Source organism: Lissotriton helveticus, assembly GCF_964261635.1.
Source record: "Lissotriton helveticus chromosome 1_1 unlocalized genomic scaffold, aLisHel1.1 SUPER_1_unloc_12, whole genome shotgun sequence".
NCBI classification, from domain to species: Eukaryota; Metazoa; Chordata; class Amphibia; order Caudata; family Salamandridae; genus Lissotriton; species Lissotriton helveticus.
This window is the reverse complement of record NW_027611651.1, coordinates 4803645-4820299: the sequence shown is the minus strand read 5'-3', so window position 1 is coordinate 4820299 and position 16655 is coordinate 4803645.

Sequence of the window (16655 nt, the reverse complement as noted above, 5' to 3'; positions counted from 1 at the left end):
GCAGAGTTCTGCCGGGAAAATACCTCCTCAGGCGCTGCTTAATGTACTCTGGGGCTTTACCAAAGAGTGCCTTATGGGCCACACAGAGACATTTAAACTGAACCCTGAGCTTCACAGGCAGCCAGTGCAGCTTCCAAAGGAGTGGGGCTGCATGTGAGTTTCTTGGTAGAGAAAAAATCAATCTAGCTGCGTCGTTCTGCACGACCTGCAGTTAACTCAGCAACTTCTGTGGCAAACCAAGATACAGAGCGTTGCCATAATCTAGACTCGAGATGACTGTAGCAGAGACGATGGTTTGAAGGGTGGGGGCTGAAAGAATAGGGGTCAGCTTGCGTAATTGCCTCAACACACCCGTGCAAGAGCCTACCACAGCCAAAACTTGAGGGGCCATGGTAAGATCTGCATCGATCTTTAGACCTAGACTTTTTACCACCGTACCGGGAGTAGGAGTTTTTCCTAATTCTGGGGGCCAGTACAGATCACCCCAAGGATTTGCCTGGTTGGTGAGCACCAGTACCTCCGTTTTCTCAGCATTCACCTTCAAGAGGTTGTTGGTCATCCAATTGACCGTGAATCTGATCAAGTTCTTCACTGATTCCTGAGCCTCCCTTGTATCTTCCAGCTGCACCAGCAGCTGGGTGTCATCTGCGTAGTTAAAGATTTCACAATTCCTACGCATGAGCTCCTCCATCAGTGGTTGTAGGTAGATGTTAAAAAGTAAGGGGGAAAGTGCAGACCCTTGGGGCACACCCCATGTCACCTCACTAATCCCTGACAGCTGGTCCCCCATCTGAACCCTCTGAGTACATCCTGACAGGAAGGATTCTAGCCACTTGAGCGCCTGTCCTGTTATCCCCAGCTTGGCGATACGGTCCAGCAAGATGGTATGGCTGACCGTATCAAAAGCTGCCGACAGGTCTAACAGAATTAGGGCGCATGGCTGATTCTTGTCTGCCCTGACTCTCAGCTCATCGGTGACCGTGGCCATAACTAGTTCTGTACTATGCTGTGGCCTGCCTGGCATGGAGTAGATGGTGTTCCTCCAGAAAGCTGGCTAAGGTGTCCAGGACGTATTTTTCTAAGATCTTACTCAGGAGTGGCAGCTGGGAGATAGGCCTATAATTTTTCAGTACCTTAACATCGGCTCCCGCTTTCTTGAGGAGTGGGGAGACTCTAGCTTCCTTCAGCTGAGCTGGAAGGTAGCCCGCTTCTAGTGAGGCATTCAGTAGGCTCAGTAACTGAGACTGAATACCAGGCAAGGCCAGTTTAAAAATTTTCGGGGGGCAGGGATCTGTGCTAGAACCTGATTTGACATGGCCGACAAGCTCCACCAGTCGCTTTTCATCAATATATGGGAAGCTGTTCATAGTCCTGGTTTGCAGCTGACTATCTTGGCAGGATGGCAAAGGCGGTCCAGCTGGGATCGTAGTAATATCCGTCAAGATGTCCTGTACCTTCTGGAGAAAAAAGCCTTGAAAGGTATCGCAATCGGGTTGATCAACCGCAAGACTTTTCTCACCCAGCTGCGTAAGTTCCCTTAAAATCACAAAGGTCTCCCTTTGTTTGTTAGTAGCCTCCCTAATTCTGTTCTCATAAAAGGCGGATTTCCTCGCCAGGATGTCCATCTTGTAACTCAAGAAGTGATTTAAAGGTTAGTGACTCTGCTGGACAGTAATTGAGTCTCCACCTTCTCTCCGCCTTGCAGAGGGCTTGCTTCTTTTCCTTGAGAGAGGCGTCAAACCATGGGGCTCCCTTTCCTTTTGTTCTAGTCCTCTCCATTCGCTCCGGGGCAAGTTTATCTAAGGCGGCCCGGATCCAGGTCATCAGGGCAGTGGTGTCAGAGTCCAGGTTCATCTGTGTCGTCCTGGGGGGCGGGGGGGAGAGAGCAGGGTCGAAATTAGGGAGTCGGCCTCAATCTTCTTCCAAGACCGAACTTTCCTCCGCATTTGCTTTGAGACAGCCGGCAAGGGATCTCCCGGAACCCAGCACTTGATCAGAAAATGATCTGACCAAATGCAAGGTCGCATCGTAATAGGGCCCTCAATTGGTAAGACACGTTCCCGATCCGATTTGGAAATAGCAAATGCCGTTAGGAGGCCTTCCTAACCACATCAGAATCAGGCCCTATGGTGGGATTGTATGTTACAGCTGTGGACAGGCTTTTTTAAAGCACTGCTGCCTACAATCTATGCTGTTTGCTGGAGCAGAGGTTGGGCCTCTCACTCTCTGAGCAGGACTCCCATGACCTTTGGAAAGATCATGGCAGTGTACCTCAGGAGGTCAGGTTGAAATCCGTTATTTCAAGTTCCTACACCACTGGCACTGGACGCCGGAGTGGATCTATAAAGCACATATGGCAGACGATTCCAAGTGCTGGAGGTGCTGATGGTGTAGCGCACTCGCCTGTGACATTTTGCATTTCCTGTGGACTGTACAGTACTTTGGGCTACTGGGCTCCGTTTGGGATACCTTGATGACCAACCATGGGGTGGCACCGCAATTCATGGCACGTCAGACCTTCCTTCACAAAATGTCAATATTCCAGAATTTAACTCCCCATGGTAAGAGTAAGCTGGCTACGGCCTTCGTAGTGGGAGTTGGTTTTTTGGGGGGGCGACCATGGGGCCTGGCACCCTGACTTTTCTCTCCTGTTTCCATGTCCCTTCCCCTCCTGTTCCCCCTCGTCCTCCCTCCCTGATCTTCTGCGGGATCTTCTAGGACACATCACCTCTATCTGGAGATGTTATTTAATTTATCGTTTTTCCTGTTATCAATGTCGTCTCAACAGTTCTAGTTTACACAGTATCTTGGACTCTGCTGAATTGATAAACTTCAATCCCTGTTATATGCTCATTGTGTATGAAAAGTCAATAACAAAATTAGATATTTAAAAAAGACACAGGTAGTGGTGTCACTTAACATTTGACTTTGACAATTCCAAAGGAAGAGACATTACTGCTATGTCCGCCGAGTCATAGCTCTATTGGACTGGGCTCAATCCATGAGATCTCCCCTTGGCGCAATCCTGTTCGACGCCGAGAAGGCGTTCGACAGGGTTGCATGGGGATTTCTGTGGAGAGTTATGCGCTGGAAGGGTTTCTCCCATAGCTTCATCTTTGCGCTGAAGTCGCTGTACATTTCCCCACAAGCCCCCCTTTCTATCGCAGGTTTCCAATAAGGCCGTTTGACATCAATAGGGGCACCCATCAGGGTTGTCCCTGTTCGCCCCTTTTATTTGCCCTTTATATTGACCTGTTTATTAGCAAATTAGAGCTCTCTACCGAAATTATTCCAGTAAGGGTGAACTTGGTCAAATTGAAAGTTCTGGCATATGCAGATGATTTAATTATCTTAACCAGCAATGTTTCATCGGCATTTCCAAAAATCAAGAGACAGGCTGAATCTTTTGGTCGTATATCAGGGTACAAACTCAATGTTCAGAAAACACAGGTGATTCAGTCTCCTGCCATGGGTCCTTCTGACAGTAGAACAACACAGGGTCTAGGCTTTTGCAACCTTAAAAGTGACCTCGCGAGCCAGCGCCCGTACTACAAGCAGTAGAACAACACAGGGTCTAGGCACCGCAAGGACGTCATGGCCGAATGAGCACGAAAATAGCTGACGCCAGCAGAATCAACTTCGAAGCCCGGGCCACTGGCACCGTGAGGCATACCGGGTTTTGGGGCTAAAGATTACATAAAAAAGACTGCTGCCATTGGGCCAGGTTAGAAAAGAATCTGGTCACCTCATCCTACGAGTCACATATGAGGAGTTGCACCCTGTTAGAATCAAGATTGATTTTGGGTCCTGAGGAGAACTCCGCAATCAGGGAGTTCGAAACGCGTCGACTGTAGGGGGCTTAGTGTCAATCACTAAGATTAGTTTGAAACTGTTCCAAATACTTAGAATATCTACCGAATATGTATATTTGTACCTGACATTGTTGGACTGATAAGGCGACTAGGGTGCATTAAGTGTTAAGGAAACGTGTTCTTTAGACACTAAGTTACTTTTGTTTCATTTTGTGAGTGTGAGGATGGTATGACTGTGGAATGAATGTATTAGACTGTAAAGACAGAGAGAATGTATTGTAAATATGTATAGGTATGTTATGTTCTTGTAAGAGGATTGTATTTATTTCTGTATATGCACAAAAAGGTTTTTTCTGAGACATTTAAAATAAAACAAAAAATGTAATGGACTAAATAAACCATTCAACTAGAGACGTTATACGAAACAGAACAAGTTGTTTTATTCATTTTGGTTCTATTTTGACTATAGATAACAAGTTACAGTACTGGCACTTGTGTTGTTTCTTTGATGGGTCCTTCTGAAGCACCAATTGTCCAAGTTGCAACTTACGTGGGGGTTAAAATAACGGCTGCAGTAGAGCAGATACCGGAGATGGACATTTTACCGATAATAGGGACTGTTAATTCCACCCTCCGTAGGCTCGATAACTTGCATTTATCGTTATTCGGCAGGAGGAATGTGCTGAAGATGTTGATCCTACCGAAGTTCTTGTATATATTCAGGACCATTCCGCTGGAATTTGCCCAGTCCAGCCTCAATAGCGCAGAAAGATGCTGCAATAGGTTCTTATGGGGTTACCGTCGAAGGGTCGCTAAATGGATCTGTTTGCCACTGGAAAGGGGCGGGTGGGCAGTTCCTAATCTTTTGTTATATAACTGGGCGGCATTCTTGCAACATCTTGCTCAGCCTTTATTCGGCCTCCGCTCCCCACTGTCACCAGCACTTAGTCCCTCCACATTTGAAATCGGGTTGGGAGAGGAGGCTAAAGGGATTCTTTCCTCAGTTTTAGAGCCCAGTTATTATAAAAAGACCAAGTTTAAGGTAGCAAAGGCAATCTTTTCAGTTTGGAAGAAGGTGCGACGAAAATGGTCGATCCCTAAAATAAATATTTTCACACCTTTTGCTGCTGCCAGGCTGTTACACTCTATTTTCCCAGGATTCAGTTGTAATAAGGTGGAGATCTCATGGTAATATTACGCTGGGGGATTTAGTATATGATGGCAATATGGCTTCTTTTTCTTCTTTACAAGAAAAATTTGGTTTAGGTACGCATGATTTTTAAAACATTTTACAATTGCGCAGCTATATAGGTACTCTCCTGCAGGATTCCCCAACCGCACTGGGCAATCAGCCACTCATGAATATGATCCTGAGGAAGGTTAGAATTGGGACCCTGTATCAAAGTTTGTTGTCGGGTCTCCCTGATGACCTTCACATCCAGAACTCGAAGTTGGATTTGAAATTCGGGACAGTTGGCACGGATGTAGGTCAGGCTCTGGAGCTCTCACACTCAGCTTTAGTTTCAGGAAGCCTCCGCTCCCAAAGTTACATGGCATTACTTGACTTATACTATACTCCCAATAAAATATCAAAATGGGGGGGCAGTGGAGTTCAGTGCTGTCCAAGGTGTGCAATGCCTGCTGTGAACGATATACATATGTTTTTTCATGTGTTAAGTTAATCAAATTCTTACGGGAAGTTCAGCTGTTTACCAATAATTCTTTAAAAATCCCGGTTGTGCTCACAGCGGAGCTGGTGATAATGGGTTCTGAAACGCACAGTGCTAGATCAAACTGTGAATCTGCCTTTCTGTCACTTGCAATGGCACTACTCCGGCTGTGCATAACCTCAGAATGGTTAAATCCAGTCTCCCCTATCTTTCCAAATTGGAGAGCAAGGTTACTGGCCATTCATAAGCTGGAGTCAGCTGTGTTTTTGAGAAGCGGCAGGAGGAGAAGGGAGAGGGGTGTTAAAATATGGGCACCATTAAGGCAATAGTTGATCAATTAGTTTCTTTTTTTTTATATATGTTTTTATTATATTTGTCATTTTGCTTGTAAAATAAGATAGGATTTAGGACAATTGTATCAGTTTGCCAGCTGTTAATCCTGGTGTTTTGCTCTCCCTGTATAGCTTTTGTAAATTGGATCTAATTTGTGACTGTTTTCAAGCTTTTTAATAAAAAAAATAAAAATAAAAAAAGGAAGAGACATTACTGAATTTATAGACATGATCAGAACAAATGTAAAGTGATAAAATTAACAACCAAGTCTCACTAAAATTGACATTCAATTTAACATTACACTGAACTGTGTGCAATACTCATTGTGAAATATAAGAAAAGTTTTGCCACTAAAATGTGGGACAGAGGGTCTGCTCTGTGCCGAATAGTCACGTGTGAAATTCTAGTTAATCCCCATATTTTGGAAGAATGGGCCTCGTTTGAGTGACACTTCAGACCGACCTCCAAATGTGTGAGTGTCACTCGTGATGACTGAGGTTTGAGGGCTTTGATGTATACACGTCCAAACTAATGTCGCTGTTGAGGCATTCAAGGCTGCTTGCATGACAATGCTACAAAGAGTTGACGCACTCACTAATCATGGTGTATTGATGACAAGCGTACTATGATATGGGGACCTATGTGAAGGAGTAGAATATTTTCAAGTAGTGAAAATGCCCCTTCCCTGTTCATCAGACCAGTAACACCCACTCATTTTTGTGATACAATGCAAACTGTGTGAGAAATTTCTGGTTCATACTTGATATCTCTATCTTAGGAATTAGTTGTTTCAAAGACATATTGCTTTATTTTTTGTCAGTGAATCTTTGTTGAGAGAGGATGGTGGTTACTGTAAACAAAACATCAAAGCCTGGAAGAGACCGCTTTCTTAATATTTTAGGAGACAGTTGTGCTCTTAAACCAGAAACTCAAAACCTAATTAGAACCTACAATTCAGTCTTGTTCGAGGATATAAAACCGTATCAAATATAAGGAATAAGCCACAGACATAGGAAAATTAGAAATAAGCTGTTCCTTCAATTGTCGCTTTGACACATGACCTATGCCTCATTGTCACTGATATGGTGTATAAAACTCCATGGTATTTACCTCTGTTTACTTTGCTATCTAGCACGTTGTGGATTTGAAAAACTGAAAATAAATTATTTAAAAGAATAAATAAGCTGCCGAGTTTAATTGCAAAATCTGACCGAAATACTGATATATTCATTAAAATACTGATATATTCTTTAAAATACAGATATATTCATTGAAAAACAGATATATTCACTGAAATACAGATATATTCATTAAAATACCGATATATTCATTGAAATACAGATATATTCATTGAAATTCAGATATATTCATTGAAATACAGATTATCAGATTACAGGTTGTCACCTTTCTGTAAACACTCTCAAGTCCTTTACGTAAGTGTTTGGAAGATGCTCGTCTGAAGTGAAGCTATAAATACTTTTTTACAGCAGCAGCCAAGTGTGAGGCCCTGCACTTGAACTGTCTGACCCTTAAAAACATTCACGTCTGTGACATCTGAAATCCCAGTTCTTTACAGGTATAAATGCTTGTTTGTGTGAAATGTATTCACTCCTGGAGCCTGGAAGCGGCGGTTCCGTCAGCGGCCACTAGAGGGCGCTCCACGCCTGCCGATGAAACCCACTGAGCACAAATTGGATGAAAGGGAGAAGGGCTTCCTCTTCCGGGTCAGCAGCGGCAGAGACAGCACCAGCAGCAAATGCTGACATCACTTCCTGTCTCTCCTGGTGCGTGCAGCCTGCTGCAGAGGAGGAAGGAGCCCTGTCTGGTGGGCATCATCCTCAGACCCGCCCCAGACCCCAGATCTGCCCCTCCCCCCCAGATCTTCCCCTGACCCCGTAAGACATCAGACCTGCCCCTGCCCCCCCCCCACTACCCCCTCAGACCCCAGATCTGCCCCCCCCCCCCCCAGGAGGAGGAGAGAACATGGCCAGGTTTCTGCTCAGGTAGGAGAGCTGCTAACTCACTTGGCTGCAATTTATTAATCCATGGATCCCCCCCTCCTCTTCCTGCTGATGAGCCTGAGTGGGGAGCGGAGGAGGAGAGGCCTGTCCAGGGGTGCAGAGGATGTGAGAGGAGGTGAGACCTGTCCAGGGGGTTGGAGAGGAGGGCAGGTCTATCCAGGGGAACAGTGTCTCTCTTCGGGCCCTGTGCATAGTGCCCCGAGGCTCAGGGCAGAGTCAGAGGCGCTGTATGGGTGGAATGAACTCTGGGCTCCTCTGTCCTTAATATGAATCCTTCACTGAGAGCTCCTTTGAGAAGTATCGAGAGGCCTGTCCAGGTGTGCAGAGGAGTTGAGGCCTGTCTAGGGGTGCAGAGCAGGCGATGCCTGTCCAGGGGCAGAGGAAGAGAGGCCTGTCCAGGGGTGCAGAGGAGGAGAGGCCTGTCCAGGGAGCAGAGGAGGTGAGGAATGTCCAGGGGGCAGAGGAGGAGAGGCCTGCCCAGGAGTGCAGAGGAGGAGATGCCTGTCCAGGGGTGCAGAGGAGGAGAGGCCTGTCCAGGGGTGCAGAGGAGGAGAGGCCTGTCCAGGGGGCAGAGGAGGTGAGGCCTGTCCAGGGGGCACAGGAGGTGAGGCCTGTCCAGGGGGGCAGAGGAGGTGAGGCCTGTCCAGGGGGCAGAGGAGAGGAGGCCTGCCAGGGGCAGAAGGGGTGAGGCTTGTCCAGGGGTTGCAGAGGAGGTGAGGCCTGTCCAGGGGTGCAGAGGAAGTGAGGCCTGTCCAGGGGTGCAGAGGAGGAGAGGCCTGTCCAGGGGTGCAGAGGAGGAGAGGCCTGTCCAGGGGTGCAGAGAAGGAGAGGCCTGTCCAGGGGTGCAGAGGAGGAGAGGCCTGTCCAGGGGTGCAGAGAAGGTAAGGCCTGTCTAGGGGTGCAGAGGAGGTGATGCCTATCCAGGGGCAGAGGAGGAGAGGCCTGTCCAGGGGTGCCGAGGAGGAGAGGTCTGTCCAGGGGTGCAGAGGAGGAGAGGCCTGTCCAGGGGTGCAGAGGAGTTGAGGCCTGTCCAGGGGTGCAGAGAAGGTAAGGCCTGTCCAGGGGTGCCGAGGAGGAGAGGCTTGTCCAGGGAGAAGAGGAGGTGAGGCCCGTCCAGCGGTGCAGAGGAGGAGAGGCCTGTCCAGGGGCAGAGGAGGAGAGGACTGTCCAGGGGTCAGAGGAGGTGAGGAATGTCCAGGTGGCCGAGGAGATGAGGCCTGTCCAGGGGGCAGAGGAGAGGAGGCCTGTCCAGGGGCAGAAGAGGTGAGGCTTGTCCAGAGGGGCAGAGGAGGTGAGGCCTGTCCAGGGGGCAGAGGAGAGGAGGCCTGTCCAGGGGCAGAAGAGGTGAGGCTTGTCCAGTGGGGCAGAGGAGGTGAGGCCTGTCCAGGGGGCAGAGGAGAGGAGGCCTGTCCAGGGGCAGAAGAGGTGAGGCTTGTCCAGGGGGGCAGAGGAGGTGAGGCCTGTCCAGGGGGCAGAGGAGAGGAGGCCTGTCCAGGGGCAGAAGAGGTGAGGCTTGTCCAGGGGGTGCAGAGGAGGTGAGGCCTGTCCAGGGGTTGCAGAGGAGGAGAGGCCTGTCCAGGGGTGCAGAGGAGGAGAGGCCTGTCCAGGGGTGCAGAGAAGGAGAGGCCTGTCCAGGGGTGCAGAGGAGGAGAGGCCTGTCCAGGGGTGCAGAGAAGGTAAGGCCTGTCTAGGGGTGCAGAGGAGGTGATGCCTATCCAGGGGCAGAGGAGGAGAGGCCTGTCCAGGGGTGCCGAGGAGGAGAGGCCTGTCCAGGGGTGCAGAGGAGTTGAGGCATGTCTAGGGGTGCAGAGGAGGTGATGCCTATCCAGGGGCAGAGGAGGAGAGGCCTGTCCAGGGGTGCCGAGGAGGAGAGGCCTGTCCAGGGAGAAGAGGAGGTGAGGCCTGTCCAGGGGTGCAGAGGAGGAGAGGCCTGTCCAGGGGTGCAGAGAAGGAGAGGCCTGTCCAGGGGTGCAGAGGAGGAGAGGCCTGTCCAGGGGTGCAGAGAAGGTAAGGCCTGTCCAGGGGTGCAGAGGAATTGAGGCCTGTCTAGGGGTGCAGAGGAGGTGATGCCTGTCCAGGGGCAGAGGAGGAGAGGCCTGTCCAGGGGTGCAGAGGATGAGAGGCCTGTCCAGGGAGAAGAGGAGGTGAGGCCCGTCCAGCGGTGCAGAGGAGGAGAGGCCTGTCCAGGGGCAGAGGAGGAGAGGACTGTCCAGGGGTCAGAGGAGGTGAGGAATGTCCAGGGGGCAGAGGAGATGAGGCCTGTCCAGGAGTGCAGAAGAAGAGAGGCCTGTCCAGGGGACAAATTAGGTGAGGCATGTCCAGGGGGCAGAGGAGGTGAGGCCTGTCCAGGGGGCAGAGGAGGTGAGGCCTGTCCAGTGGGGCAGAGGAGGTGAGGCCTGTCCAGGGGGCAGAGGAGAGGAGGCCTGTCCAGGGGCAGAAGAGGTGAGGCTTGTCCAGGGGGTGCAGAGGAGGTGAAGCCTGTCCAGGGGTGCAGAGGAGGTGAAGCCTGTCCAGGGGTGCAGAGGAGGGGAGGCCTGTCCAGGGGTGCAGAGGAGGTGAAGCATGTCCAGGGGTGCAGAGTCCTCGTAATAGCTATGGGAAGCAGCCTTCAGGTTAAGTCTTGAAGGAAAATAAAGCAGCTTGTTTTACCAGTCTATAATCTCTTGAATGATCAAATGAGAACTACACCAGGTATATATATATGTTGGACTTGGCCCTTCTGGCAGGTTCACCCCTAAACTTTTTTGCTTTTAATGGTGACCTGGTGATGGTGATTTTTGGTTTCTGCCCACTTTCACTGTGTCCCAGTGGAAAGTGTGTGTGCACTCTGAGTGCATGTGGTGAGATAGGCCTGCCCTCCCATAGGAATGCATGGGGAATGTATGTGTCCCTGGTAGTTCCTGATGCGTGGGGTGTGCAGGCTCGAGTCTGGTATTTGCGGACTCGTGTGATTGAATGCTGCGCAATGATGTATGCGGCGTGTATGTGTCTAGTGTGGAAGTGCCACTTCTAGACATGGGTGTGCGTATGCAGTGAGTGTGCTGGCTCCTGATTGGCTGGAGCTGGCTGGTGAGCCTGGCTCCAGGAGTCTGGGTGGGTTTGCCCGGTGGTGAGTGTTGAGATTAGCATGCTGATGTGAGGGGGGGTGCACCTGAGTCCTGAATAGGGCTGGGCTTTCCCCACACAATGCTGGTTCCGCCCACTGTGGTGCGTCTAATGTCCCTAGCCCTGCCAGTGAATAGAGTGAGGGGCTGAGCACATCAAGAGTGCTCACAAACCAGCTGCGACTGGTTTATCCCCTCACCCTGAAGCCAGACAAAGGAATACTGTGTATAAAAAGGGGCTGTGTCCTCTTACAATCTGTTCTTATGTTCCTGATCCTACTGAGGGGGGCTGCTGCTGGGTGCCAGGAGGAACCGCTACTTGGGACTGCCTTCCTGCCTCGAGGGCCCAGTGAGCTGGCCCCTAGCCCAGCCTTGCCCCCCTACCTTGCTCTCCTGAGGGATCTTTTGCTGGACTTGTTGTTCCTCTAGCGCCTGGAAGCGCTTTATTTTGCCTCAAAGCGCCTGGGAGCGTTGTATTTTGTCTTTAGCGCTTGGGAGCGCTTTATTTGTATTCTAAGCGCCTGGGAGCGCTTTATATTTCTCCAGCGCCTGGGAGCGCTTTATTTGTTTCTAGCGCCCCAGCGCTCTATTTACTATAGCGCTTGGGAGCGATGCCATCGCTTTGGCAGGTGCCCACCCGGCATCTTTCACCCCGTGTCCCTGGGAAAGGAACCTCTGCCGCCAGCCGGAAGTCAGGCAGGCCGGGGGTGGGACCTCCGGACACCCAGAAGCAACCTCCCTCCCCCGGGGCTCCAAGACGGGAGTAGAGCCCCGGGGTGTAGCAGCAGAGGCGCGGCTGCCGGCGAGGCCCCGGAGGAAGGGAGGCCAGCTCGCGGCCCCTGAGGAGAGTCCAGAGAGGTCTTAAAGAAGAGGCGCCCCGGCGAGAGCAGCCCCCGCTGAGGAGCCACACCGGGATCAGAGATGAGTTCCCCGCCAGATCCCGGTGAGTGAGGCTCCAGCCATCTTGGGGGTGTGGGAAATGCTCTCAAGCCCCCAGAGAGGTGGGTGAGGCTCCACCCGCGGGCACCATCCTCTCCTCTAGAGCCACGGAGGCTCTCAGTGGCAACAATCTATTTCGATCCCCCAGGAGGGCATTACTTTGCTTTCAGAGCCACGAGGGCTCCAAGGGCATCACAGCGTTTTGAGCCACGAGAGGCTCAGGTGGCATTTATCAGTTTCAGGGCCCACGAGGCTCCTCAAAACATCCTGGGCACATTTCTTCTGAGTCCCCAGAGGGGGGACTCCAATGCCTGGGTAGCCCACATTGTGTTTAGAACCCAGAGGGGCAGGGGCATTGCTTTGCTTAGAGCCCAGCGAGGCTACAAAGGGGACAGTCAGTTGGCCAGAGCCTGCGAGGCTCCTCCGTGTTGGCCACCCCATCATCTCCAGCTGCCCAGCACTTAGTGGGCAGCTGCTACGTTTAGGCCCCCCTGACTTTGGGACACAGGGCGTCCTAGCCCCAACAAGGCCAGTTGGCCTAGGGACAGTCACAGGTGGTGACTGTGATTTCTGCGCAATAGTTCCTACGCCTCTGAATGTATGTTTATGCATCATGTGTTTTCCTTCCCTACACCTCTTAATGTAGCATAAAACTTGTGAAAGTGATGATTTTGATCAGAATAACTCCTCAGATTGACATTTGGCTGTACTTTTTGGTGCAGGAGTCCATTTTTTGGGGTGGGGTGGGAGGAAGGAAGTGCCCCAGAGTCTCCAACTTCCTGTTCCTGTCCAGCAGGCTCTTCCCAGTGCTTTGTCCATGTCCTGGTCACTTTTCATTTGGCTGTGTAGCTGGAAGGATTACTTTTTCTTGCTGCTGGTGGATTTTTGTATTTGAGGACTTTTTGGACTTTGGAGTTTGGATCACTTTTGGACTTGAGATTTTACAAGTAAGTTGGTGTTGTTTGTTTGGGGCATTTCAGTTGAGGCAACTCCAGTTCTAAAACTTTTTTCACAACTTTAACAAAATATATATTGTGGTGGGTAGCTAGCCACAGTATCCAGTAGGCCCAGGGTTAGTCATGGGTGCATGATACAACTGTTTCTCTGATTTCTTTTAACTTAATTCTAATTTATGTCATTGAATTTTAGCTCACTGTTATATGTTGTTTTTTTTTTAATTTTGGGGTGCCTGTAAAGCCTCACTAGCCAGAAGGCCCAGGGGTAGTGAGTGGTGCATGGACCAAGTCTTTCTGTGGGGTGTCTTAAATTTAAACATCATTGACGGCATGGATGGCATTGGATTGTGGTGATTTTTATGTGTTTTTTGATTTTTTGGGGTGTTGTTGGGGCCTGGCCATGTGGGTGGGGGCCATTTTGAGGGCTGGTACAGGCAGGGATTGGCCATGTGCTGGGGGTCAAGGGGCCATTTTGAATGCAGGCAGTGTGCTCAGGCCTGCACCCAGTTTGCCTTGCTTTCAACCATTATGCCCAGGGGTACTCAGTGGTGCAACGGCCTAGTCTTTCTGTGGGGTGTCTTGAATTTAAACATCATTGAGGGCATGGATGGCATGGGATTGTGGTGATTGTTATCTGTTTTTCGATTTTTTGGGGTGTTGTTGGGGTCTGGCCCTGTGGGTGGGGGCCATTTTGAGGGCTGGTACAGGCAGGGCCTGGCCATGTGCTGGGGGTCAAGGGCCATTTTGAAGGCAGGCAGTGTGCTTAGGCATGCACCCAGTTTGCCTTGCTTTGATCCATTATGCCCAGGGGTACTCAGTGGTGCATGGGCCTAGTCTTTCTGTGGGGTGTCTTGTATTGAAACATCATTGAGGGCATGGATGGCATGGGATTGTGGTGATTTTTATGTGTTTTTCGATTTTTTGGGGTGTTGTTGGGGACTGGCCATGTGGGTGGGGGCCATTTTGAAGGCTGGTACAGGCAGGGCCTGGCCATGTGCTGGGGTCAAGGGGCCATTTTGAAGGCAGACAGTGTGCTCAGGCCTGCACCCAGTTTGCCTTGCTTTCAACCATTATGCCCAGGGGTACTCAGTGGTGCATGGGCCTAGTCTTTCTGTGGGGTGTCTTGAATTTAAACATCATTGAGGGCATGGATGGCATGGGATTGTGGTGATTTATATGTGTTTTTCGACTTTTTGAGGTGTATAACTGATGTTCCTCTGTCTTCCATTGCCTTTAGGTGCACAAGAGAACCACCAGTGCCAGGAAGAAGTCCTGCAGCGGTGTGTGCAGCACAACGTCATGTGATGTCACCTGTGGCCACAGACAAGACAACTCTGCAACTCGTGCAACTGCGGCCTGCTGTTCTGACATCTCAAGAAGATGGCCCCAAAGAAAGTTGGCCGTAGCGCCTCAGCGTAAAAAGTTTCCAGTGCCACTGCCAGTAAGAAGGAGCAGAAGAAGCAAGTGGCACCACCTACCAAGGAGACTGGTGTGCCCACCGACACCTTTTTGTGGGGAAAAAAAACTACGCCTGCAGCAGCAGCGGTGTCCGCCGGGGACCAAGCTGGAAGCAGCACCTCCGCTTCATTGGGCTCAGTGCCACCACGCAAACTTAGGTCCAAGACCGTGAGTGCTGCTGCGGCAGCCACTTTGGTGTTCAATCATAATCGAACAGTGATGTTGGCTCATCACAAGAAAGTACCATCCAGTCAGCGCCGGGTGTAACTCAGCTGACGAGTGTTCAACAACCACAGCCGCAACGACAACCACACGTGCAACTAGTACAAGCGCAAGTACATGGGCAAGGAGAGCCGCAAGGAGAGGCGCAAGTAGTGCCGCAAGGAGAGGCGCAAGTAGAGGCGCAAGGAGAGGCACATGGACAGGTGCATGGAGAGGTGCAACTAGAGGTTCATCAAGCGGCACAACTGCCTACAACGCTTGTTCCTCCAGAAGTAGGGGCACATCTGGAAATTGATATTCAAGAGGAGGTATCATCCGAGGAAGCCACTCCTCGTGATGATGATTATCCATTGTCTTCCAGATCCCCAGCAAGAAAAAGGTCAAGGAGGGATACTACTACTACTACAAGTTCTTCTTCAAGCCCCCTTCCTTCTGATGACCTTGGTCATGATTGGAACCCAGCCATGCAGTCTGAGAGTGAGTCACACCATGAGCCGACAAAGGTAGCTAAGCCTAAAAGGAAGGCTCCCGCAAAGCTTCCACTTATGGGTGATGACGACGAACAAGAAGTGGTGTCTTCTGCTGCTGATGAACAGTCTGACGATCACCCAGTCATCACAGTCATCACTTCAGCCCCAGCAGGCATGCAGCAGACAGACATTTTCACCCTAGCCCGAATGGCTGCTGAGCGCGATATGGGCGGCGTGGCACTGGTACCACTGCCGTTAACTACAACACCAACACGACCTACAGCTCCCATCTTTTTTAGTCAGAAGGGCCAGCATGGACCTCCATCCAGCTCGACCTCAAGTAGTGGTGCTGTAAGTCAACAACAGAAACAAATTCAGCCACGCCCATCCTCCACTTCATCTGGCATTGAAAGTCAAAGTAGCACCTCCACCTTCAGCAGACATCACCAGTCCCCAGTTTGGGACTTCTTTACTGTTAGCCAAAGGGCGGAAAACATGGTTGTTTGTTCGATTTGTAAATCATTAGTTAGTCGGGGTAAGCTTGGTACCAACTATGGTACCGGAGGCCAGATAGGTCATCTCAAGCAACACTACACTATCATTTGGGAACCACACATGAGGAAGATCGAGGAAGGCAAAAGAAAAACAAATCCAAATGTATCCCTTGATATTGCATCTGATGATGACGAGAGGCTGATCGTGCAGGGGGAAGTGAAGAAGCGACAGACATTTTTTCTGGTACACCAGTTCTGCTGGCAGCAGCACTGCAGTGGTATCGCCGACACCCTTTACCCCTGCAACACCTATGAGGCACAGTAAGAGTGTGGGAGAGACACATATGCGAAAAACTACATCAATGGGCCTAACTGGTTCGAAGACGTCATCATCATCACGTAAAATGATCCAGCCCACCATTCGCCAAATGTTGTGGTCGGAGGCGCCATTTGAACGCAACCACCCAACGGTACGTCTGTAGAACGCAAAGCTGGCTAAAATGCTAGTGCTGGACCTTCTCCCTTTTTCTTTCGTGGAAGGGGTGGGGTTTCTAGAATTAGTGGCAACAATCTGCCCTAAATGGAAGGTTCCTAGCCGGTCCTATTTTGCCAGAGTTGCAGTTCCAGCACTACATCAAGATGTGCTGGAGGTGATTGGGGCAGCTTTGCAGAAGAGTGCTGTTCACACTGTCCACTTGACAACAGACATGTGGACCAGTTGCCAAGCCCTTGATTACATGTGCATCACTGCACACTGGGTCTCTTTTGCAGGGTCTTTGGCAGGGGTTAGAGACAAGTCAAGTGCAGGTGCTGACCTGGACACAGTTTTTCAAGCTACTCGGAAACATGCAACATTAGCCATGTTTGCCATGGAGAAAACTAATACTGCAAAAAACATTTTGGAGGAGTTTAACAGTAAGGTCTCTGAATGGCTGCAACCAAGAAATCGCATAGTTGGTTATGTTTCCATGGATAATGGCAGTAATATAGTTAAGGCCATGCAGGAGGGTGAATATTTCAGAGTGCCGTGTTTGGCGCACTGTATAAACCTGGTTGTACAAGATTTCTTGAAAACTGAAAACACAGTCAAAAAGTTACTGACCACCTGCCGAAAAATCTGCACACATTTCAGCCATTCTTTTAAGGCCCGGAAGGAGCTGAGGAGCATTCAAAATG